General features: G+C 44.4%; 1 protein-coding gene across 2 annotated transcripts in view; it reads right to left on the reverse strand.

Moving 5' to 3' along the window:
* Positions 1–7,788, reverse strand: part of DTNA (dystrobrevin alpha) — a 351,511-nt gene extending 343,723 nt beyond the window's left edge. Inside the window, exon 1 of one of the 2 annotated variants that reach the window (XM_038543520.1) lies at positions 7,567–7,788. The gene's annotated coding sequence lies outside the window, so the exon portion shown is untranslated. Of the gene's footprint in view, positions 1–7,047; positions 7,067–7,566 lie in introns of those variants that run through there. The other variant, XM_038543523.1, reaches the window with a different exon arrangement.
* Between the last annotated feature and the right edge of the window lie 356 nt (positions 7,789–8,144).

Raw genomic sequence — 8,144 nt, forward strand, 5'->3', positions numbered from 1 at the left:
ATGGTCTATACAGTCTATACAGACCATTATAAGAAATTACAAAAAAAAAAAAAACAACACTTAGAGTTAATAAGTTCATCAAGTTCCCAGGATACAACATAAACATACAAAAACCACTAAATTCCTATATACTTGCAGTGAATATTCTGATAGGTGTGTAGTGATATCTCACTTTGGCTTTAATTTGCATTCCCTTATGGCTAGTGATGTCGATTATCTTCTCACGTACATATTTGCCATTTGTAGATCTTCCATAGTGAAATGACTTTTTATGCCTTTTGCCCATTTCCTAATTGTTTGTGTTGGGGGAAACTGGATAAAAGTGACCATGGGAACTCTTTTTATTATTTCTTACAATGGAATATGAATCTCCAACTATTTCAAAATAAAAGGTTTAGTTAAAAATATGGATTACATATATTCTAACATTTTAAATTATGTTCAGAAACTTAAACATGCAGTATGATTTATATGTTTATATTACTTTTTACAATAATATATAATAGCACCTATGTTACTTTTGTCCATGTTGGTGAGGTGACAAAGATGAACATAAATAGCCATTCTTTTTTTTCTACCATGTTGATACTATCAGATCAGTTCAGAAAACAGAGGCTGGGTGATGTATGTGCCATTGGCACTGTTCTTGGCTTGTGCTTGCTGTCAAATAGTTTAAATCCTGCATTAATTTAAAATAAACCATAGCTTTATGATCATTCCTTGACTAAATACACTCCCAGTGAAAAAAGGGGATTTCAGAAGTTTAGTCTTTGTTTTCTTTGCTGATGATGTTATGTAGAAATTACCTTTCTATGCTGAATTCTAAAACATAATTATTGTTGATTCTACTTTACATTAAGACATAAGTCATTTTTAGGTGATAAAACTATTGAAGGAAACTGGCTAATTTTATATGGTAATCATAATGTGTTCACTATCATCGCACTGTTCTTCCATCGGGCATAGGATTGTATTGCCCCTCTCTTCCATTTTCTGGTTAAGAATGGCTGTATAATTTCCTTTGGCCAATGAAATATGTAAAAGTGGCAAGTCTTGCTTGCTGGTAGAAACATTTAAAAACTTGTAGGTGATTCACCATGTTCCCATGTGCCTAATGAGAGATGAGGATCTTTGGAAGACAGCAGCTTATTAGCATGAATCTCTAAGAGAGGGGGGATATAGAATACAGTCTTATTGACCAATATAGGCACATAGCATTAGCAAGAAATAAACCTTTGTTTCTTTATCTCAGTCACTGAGACTTTAAAGTTGTTTGCTGAGCAGCCCAGGTGGCTCAGCGGTTTAGCGCTGCCTTCAGCCCAGGGCATGATCCTGGAGACCCAGAATCGAGTCCCATGTCAGGCTCCCTGCATGGAGCCTGCTTCTCCTTCTGCCTGTGTCTCTACCTCTGCCTCTGCCTCTCTCTCTCTCCCCCCGTGTCTCTCATGAATAAATAAATAAAATAAAATAAAGTTGTTTGTTATGATTGCATAACCTAACCAATAATAACTGGTCAACGTATTTTACATTTACATCAAACATACAAAACTTTCTGCAATAGGACACTATATTATGACATCAGAACTCTAATGAACTGGGATCCCTGGGTGGCGCAGTGGTTTGGCTCCTGCCTTTGGCCCAGGGCGCGATCCTGGAGACCCGGGATCGAATCCCACATCGGGCTCCCGGTGCATGGAGCCTGCTTCTCCCTCTGCTATGTCTCTGCCTCTCTTTCTCTCTCTCTGTGACTATCATAAATAAATAAAAAATTAAAAAAAAAAAAGAACTCTAATGAACTGTTCATTGGTACACTCAATGTCATCCTCCACTCTGGTAACACCACACACACACACACACACAAAATCAAATCAAGTCTTGCAGCTCTTTCTTATGAAATAAATTAGAGCGATAGTTTACTAATTATTCCATGAAATCAAGCTTTGCATGAAACTAAGCATATAGAGAAATGATGTATCTCATTTCTTATAGGGATACATGAGTTGCAGAAAATGTACCCACTGCCTTAAGCATTTCCAACAGTTTCAAAGAAAGGAGTCACACACACACACCTGTAAATGTGCTATATGTACGAATTGTGATTCATGGTTACTACTAACATTAATCGGATCAGCTACATATTACCCATCATATTCAGGGAGAAATAACATTGGCTAACATTTTCAGACACTGTGCAAAGATCTTTACATGCATTAGCACACTTAACCAATTAGTACTTCACTTTGCTAATAACATATCCCATGTGTCTTAGATTAACATTATTTGAATAATATTCAAAACTACTAAATTTTTATCATAATAATTACTATGAGTCATGTCAGAAGATCCCAATGTAAAAATTAACAGGATCTTAAATATTACCAAGACAACTCAACAGGTGTTTTCATGTCATACTTTGTATCTTCTTTGCAGTGCATATTCTGGACACTGGGGGGTAGGTGAAACAGGTGACTTAAAATTCTTAAGTTTATTAATAGTCATAGAACTTCCAGATGTTAAAGGTATTTCCCATGGGCAGCCCAGGTGGCTCAGCGGTTTAGCACAGCCTTCAGCCTGGGGCCTGATCCTGGAGACCCAGGATTGAGTCCCACGTCAGCCTCCCTGCATGAAGCCTGCTTCTCTCTCTGCCTGTGTCTCTGTCTCTTTGTATCTCATGAATGAATAAATAAAATCTTAAAAAAAATAAAGGTATTTCCCTAATTATTTGAAATGCTAAAGTACATATCCTTGATGATAAAAATTTCAATAGTTTCAAATGCTGCTCAGATGACTACTTTTGAATTTAAAAAAATATGTAATGAAAAATTTCTCATAATTTAGTCATCTCTAATCTTTGTCTAGGAATTCATAGATCTCTTCTTTATGTATATTTTGCTATAAAATACTGGGCAAAAACCATTGCCCTAAAGGAAGTTCTATTTTTTCCCACTGATTTTTACTAAGGGAAAAGTAACCAAAGGACCAAATTAGGAGGTGGGAATTCAACACATTAGTAAAATTATGAACTAGGTGCTACACATCAACAGTTAACAGTGTGTACTACAGTATCAGAATACTTGAATTTCGGGTTTATCTCTACCTATGTGACAGTGGTCATGATTATTGTTCTTTTCATGTTTCAGTTCCCATTCTACAAAATGGGGATGTGGGTAATGCATACAGACCTCTATGCTATTGTGAAGAATACTTAATTTATCTATAGCCCACAGAATACCCAGCCCACAGTACATATTCAATAAATTTAGTTATTACTATACTTTAAATTGTTAATACATATGTTCCCAGCATAGTCATCACTTAATGATGAGTATCATTATCAATACCTTACTCTGGGGCCTCTTCCCTGCCCTTAGACACTTTATAGAATCTTAGGCACTGTGTGATGAATCAATTGCATTTCTATTTTGCACCATCTGCCACTTTAACAACAACCACACACACGCACACACACACACAACTACTTTTTAAAAGTCAACAGTAGTTGTTAAGGTAAAGAGAGAAAATGATTATATTTCACTAAACTTAAATAACTTTCTGTACATATGTTACTAACCAGATAAGGGTGGCACATGCTCTACATGCTTTAAAAGGTATTGATGGGGGGGAATCCCTGGGTGGCGCAGCGGTTTGGCGCCTGCCTTTGGCCCAGGGCGCGATCCTGGAGACCCGGGATCGAGTCCCACGTCGGGCTCCAGGTGCATGGAGCCTGCTTCTCCCTCTGCCTGTGTCTCTGCCTCTCTCTCTCCCTCTATATGACTATCATAAATAAATTAAAAAAAAAAAAAGGGTATTGATAGGGATCCCTGGGTGGCGCAGCGGTTTGGCGCCTGCCTTTGGCCCAGGGCGCGATCCTGGAGACCCGGGATCGAGTCCCACGTCGGGCTCCCGGTGCATGGAGCCTGCTTCTCCCTCTGCCTGTCTCTTTGCCTCTCTCTCTCTCTGTGTGTGACTATCATAAATAAATAAAAAATTAAAAAAAAAAAGGTATTGATAGCAAATCTCCCCATGTCCCTAGGTGAATAATGAAAGTAAATAGTATGGCTCCTGGTGAATAAAGAAGTGTAGCGATAAGCAGAATGAGACAAAGTTCTCTGATTCAGAAAATATTTATGAAAGCATTTAAGAAGACAGCTGACTTAGTAAACACCTCCTCACATGTCATTCCTCCACAAATATGTGACTGCTTGGGCATCCCGTTCTGACCTCCATGTCTAAGACAGTGCAGAATCCTTTATTACGCATTCTTAAAGAATTCTTTCTTTCAGAGAACTTACCTCGATTTGCATAAATAAACACTTATGTGTATACTTATTAAAATCTGACCCTCTGTGGTGGCAGGGCTCACTCATCTCTCTGCTCATTACTGATCCCCAGGTCCCCATCTACCTTCTGAAACACTGGGGCTCTAAGGAAGCAGAGACATTATAATTCTCCCAAAACCGGTGGTGTGGGACTTGTAAGGACAAAGTCATGTCATATCTACCAGGTGAGGTCAAAGAAGGACGGGAATGCTTTCTCTAAAATAAGTAACAAGCTAGAACACTGGAACAATTCTGAGTCAGGTAAGAAAGGACATACCTACGTATTATAAAATGTATGCCTTAATAACAATCAACATTTCATATAAATAGACCTGGAAGATTTAAATTCAATTTCAGTATCAAAAACACTGTGTCTCACGGCTTGCAACTATTTTGACCACAGCACTGCACTCTGGTATCCCAAAATAAAGTTGAAGCCATAATTTGGGGTATGGAGGAGGTTAACCACTGAAGAATGGGATGATTTTTTTTCATATCCAAAGAACATGTGTCCATGTAGCGTTCTAGTCTTTTCACTTATAATGCTGAATGCTTGTGGGTTTGAAATATGTATGTTGAATTTAATTAAACTGAGAGACAAGAATTAAGGAAGTCTATGAATGTCAAAATAATTTGAAATTGGTTATGTGAAGGAGCAATTAAATTTACTTGAGGAAATAATAGATGAAGACTTAAGAGAGACATCCGTCCAATAAAATGAATATTATGAGAGCTTCACGATAAGCTCAAATGAAGAGCAATTCTCTAAATTTATGCAGTTGGGAGTTCATCCCACCGAGACCTTTCTTCACATCATGGTTCATTTAAAGCAAGTCAAAATTTTAAAAGTATTTCAACTTAGAACTAATGAGAAATTTTGATTTCAGTCTTCATTGCTACAAACTTTGTATAAAGCACGTACAACTGGCACGTACAACTGGCACACCCTCAAAACATAACCTTTTAATCATGGACAGTTGAAAGAGAACCACAAAATTCTTCTTTTAAAACTGCTTAACCTCTAGTCAGAGTGATTGGATTAAAGATGATTAAACTTGCTCAAAGCTTCTGGTGTTCTGAGGAAAATGATGGCCATGTTTTGAGTAAAGACTAATACCTTAGTTTAAAATTAAGTGCAAACTAATAGGTCAATTCAGCCATCTGCTTTGTGCTAACTTACTTGGCTGAAAAATCTTGACTGACAAATGCTACTTTGGTTTAAAATTGTTGTAGGAAACTTGGTTGTGACAAAAGTACTCAAAGGATGTTTGCTATGGGTATAGTGCTAAAAATCAGAAAATCTTCATTGTGTTCAACGCGGTTGTTAAGACGTCATTTTGGTAGAGAAATGTGGTCAATATATGAAGCATAGGAGCGCCTGGGTGGCTCAGCGGTTGAGCGTCTGCCTTCTGCCCAGGGCATGATCCTGGAGACCAGGGATCGAGTCCCACATCGGGCTCCCTGCATGGAGCCTGCTTCTCCCTCGGCCTATGTCTGTGCCTCTCTATGTGTCTCTCATGAATAAATAAATAAAACATTTAAATATATATATGAGATATATATATATGAAGCATAGAAGACTTTAGGCACAATGAGGTGCCCTTGAGATAAATAAATACCTGAGTTGCTTAAGGGTGCAGAGTGCTCAATTGGGCTCTAATGTTTAATAACTGTTCTACTTTGTATAAGTTATTTCACCTGTGTCTGGATTTCCTCACCTGTAAAAAGAGGTGGATAATATTATTAACCACCCCTGATGTTGCTGTAAGAATTAACTGAGTGAAAACACACAGAACTGTGCCTGGAACATACGGAGAGCTTTTTTTCTTAGTTCTGAAGTTTCTACCTTTGGAATAAGCAAAATAAGTACATTTTTTTTTTTTAAAGAAATCAGTAACTATGCACACTTGAACAATACAGGTGCGTTCAAAAGGAAACACAAACACATTAATACCAAGTGACCCTAATAGAAAGCAGGAAAACTTGAATGTAAACATCAACTCCAAAGACCCATTTTTCAGTGCAATAGCGAAGCTAAGGGTGGTAAGCTTCTCTGCGAGGGTACATCCAGTATTCCGCCGGCCCCCCACCCCCCCACCCCTGCCAAGTTCCACACTCCTCTTCTCAAAGCCATTTCCCCCCAAACCAGCCAAAGAGCAAAGTTTTACTACCGAGTCCCAGGAATGGTGCCAGTGAGCCCAGCACCGCCGTCGGGCCACCCCTCTTCTCTCCTTGGCTTTGGTCCTGTGACAGACACCTCTCCATCTCCCACTCCGGGCACCAGAAGGTCCCTCCCGTCCGCCCTCCGTCCAGCGGAAAACTGCAAAATGGGCAACAGGCTACAAACGCCGAGCCCCCGGCCCCTCCCCGGCCCCCGGCCCCCACCCCCCGGCCCCCACCCCCCGGCCCCCGGCCCGGCCCGGCCCCGCCGCCCAGCGCCGCGCGCGCCCACTCCCGCTCGGCATCCGCCCGCGCACCGCAGCGCACTGCAACACGCGCAGACGCCGCGGGCTGCGAGGGGCCCAGCGCCGCCCTCCCGGCCGTGCGGCGCCCCCCGGCCTGCTCCCCAACGTGAGCGCCATCCCTAATGGAGCCGGCCACGCCACCTCCCCGCGGCTCGGCGCGCCACGACGACCGCGAGCGCGGCACCGACCACAAAAACAACTCGCCCGGCGGCGCCGGCGGGGGCTGCGGCACGGCCGGGCCTCCGCGGGCGGCCGAGGTTTACCTGCGCGGCCCCGCGCCCCGGGCCGGCCATCCTGCCGCAGCCGCTACCGCCGCCCCGCGGGCCCGAGGCGCCGCCCGCCGCCCGCCGCCCTCCGCCGCCGCCGGGGAGGCGCCGCGCCGCAGTCCCGGCTGCGGCGCCCGCACATGCTTGGCGCTCGCGGCGGCCGGCGCCCGCGCACAGGTGGGAACCCCGCGAGTGGGCGTTGGGGCGATTCCCCGCCCCGGCCCGCGCCCGCGCCCGCGCCCGCCGCCCGCCTCCACTCGGGACTTCGCCGGCGCGCGGCGCCTGCCCTTGCTCCGGCCGCCGAGCCGCCCGCGCCCGCGCCCGCGCCCCGGCGCCGTGGGCGGCTGCGGTCCCTGCGCAGCCGGGGCGGCGCGTCCTGTGCATCGCCCGCTCCGCGGCCCCGCGCGGCCCGGCCGGCGCCCACTCCCCGCCCGGCGCCCATGCACCCCGACCCCCTCCACCCCCGCGCCCTCCCCCATCCCGGGGCTGCCGGGGAGGAACACGCCTTGCACACACCTTGGAATGGACGGGCGCCTCAGTCACCGGCTCGCCAAACTCTTAGAAGGTGTCCATTGGTCTGTGGGGAGGTTTGGGCATGGAGTAGGAGCCGCTTTCTTATTATTTAATAATGTTGGAAGTGCCGGGTCCGCTGCCAGAGTTGTGGGTCATGTGGGCACAGCAGAGGCTGGCTGCTGCCAGTACCAGGGTTTCCTGAGGATCCTGAAACTATGATCTCATCCTCCTCATCCGCCTCCCCCGCCCCTCTCTCCGCGGGCGCGCACGCACAGCACACACACACATACACACACATGCACACACACACGCATACACACACACACACTGCATGCACTATCCTCCTTCCTGGACCGAAATATTCCTCCGGGGAAATACAGTGTTCATGCTCTTCATTGAAAAAAAAAAAAAAAATCCTTCTGAATAGAGATTTTTCTCTTTCATAGCTTGATTTATGTGCTTTGTTTATTTGCTACAGTTTTCCCTCACACGTGCAAGGGATTCGAACAGAGCCTCAGAATTAAAATTAAAAATAATCATCCTCTCATGTTGACCCAGATTTTGGTCAGAACCCAAGAACT

The sequence above is a fragment of the Canis lupus genome, chromosome 7, assembly GCF_011100685.1.
Source record: "Canis lupus familiaris isolate Mischka breed German Shepherd chromosome 7, alternate assembly UU_Cfam_GSD_1.0, whole genome shotgun sequence".
NCBI classification, from domain to species: Eukaryota; Metazoa; Chordata; class Mammalia; order Carnivora; family Canidae; genus Canis; species Canis lupus.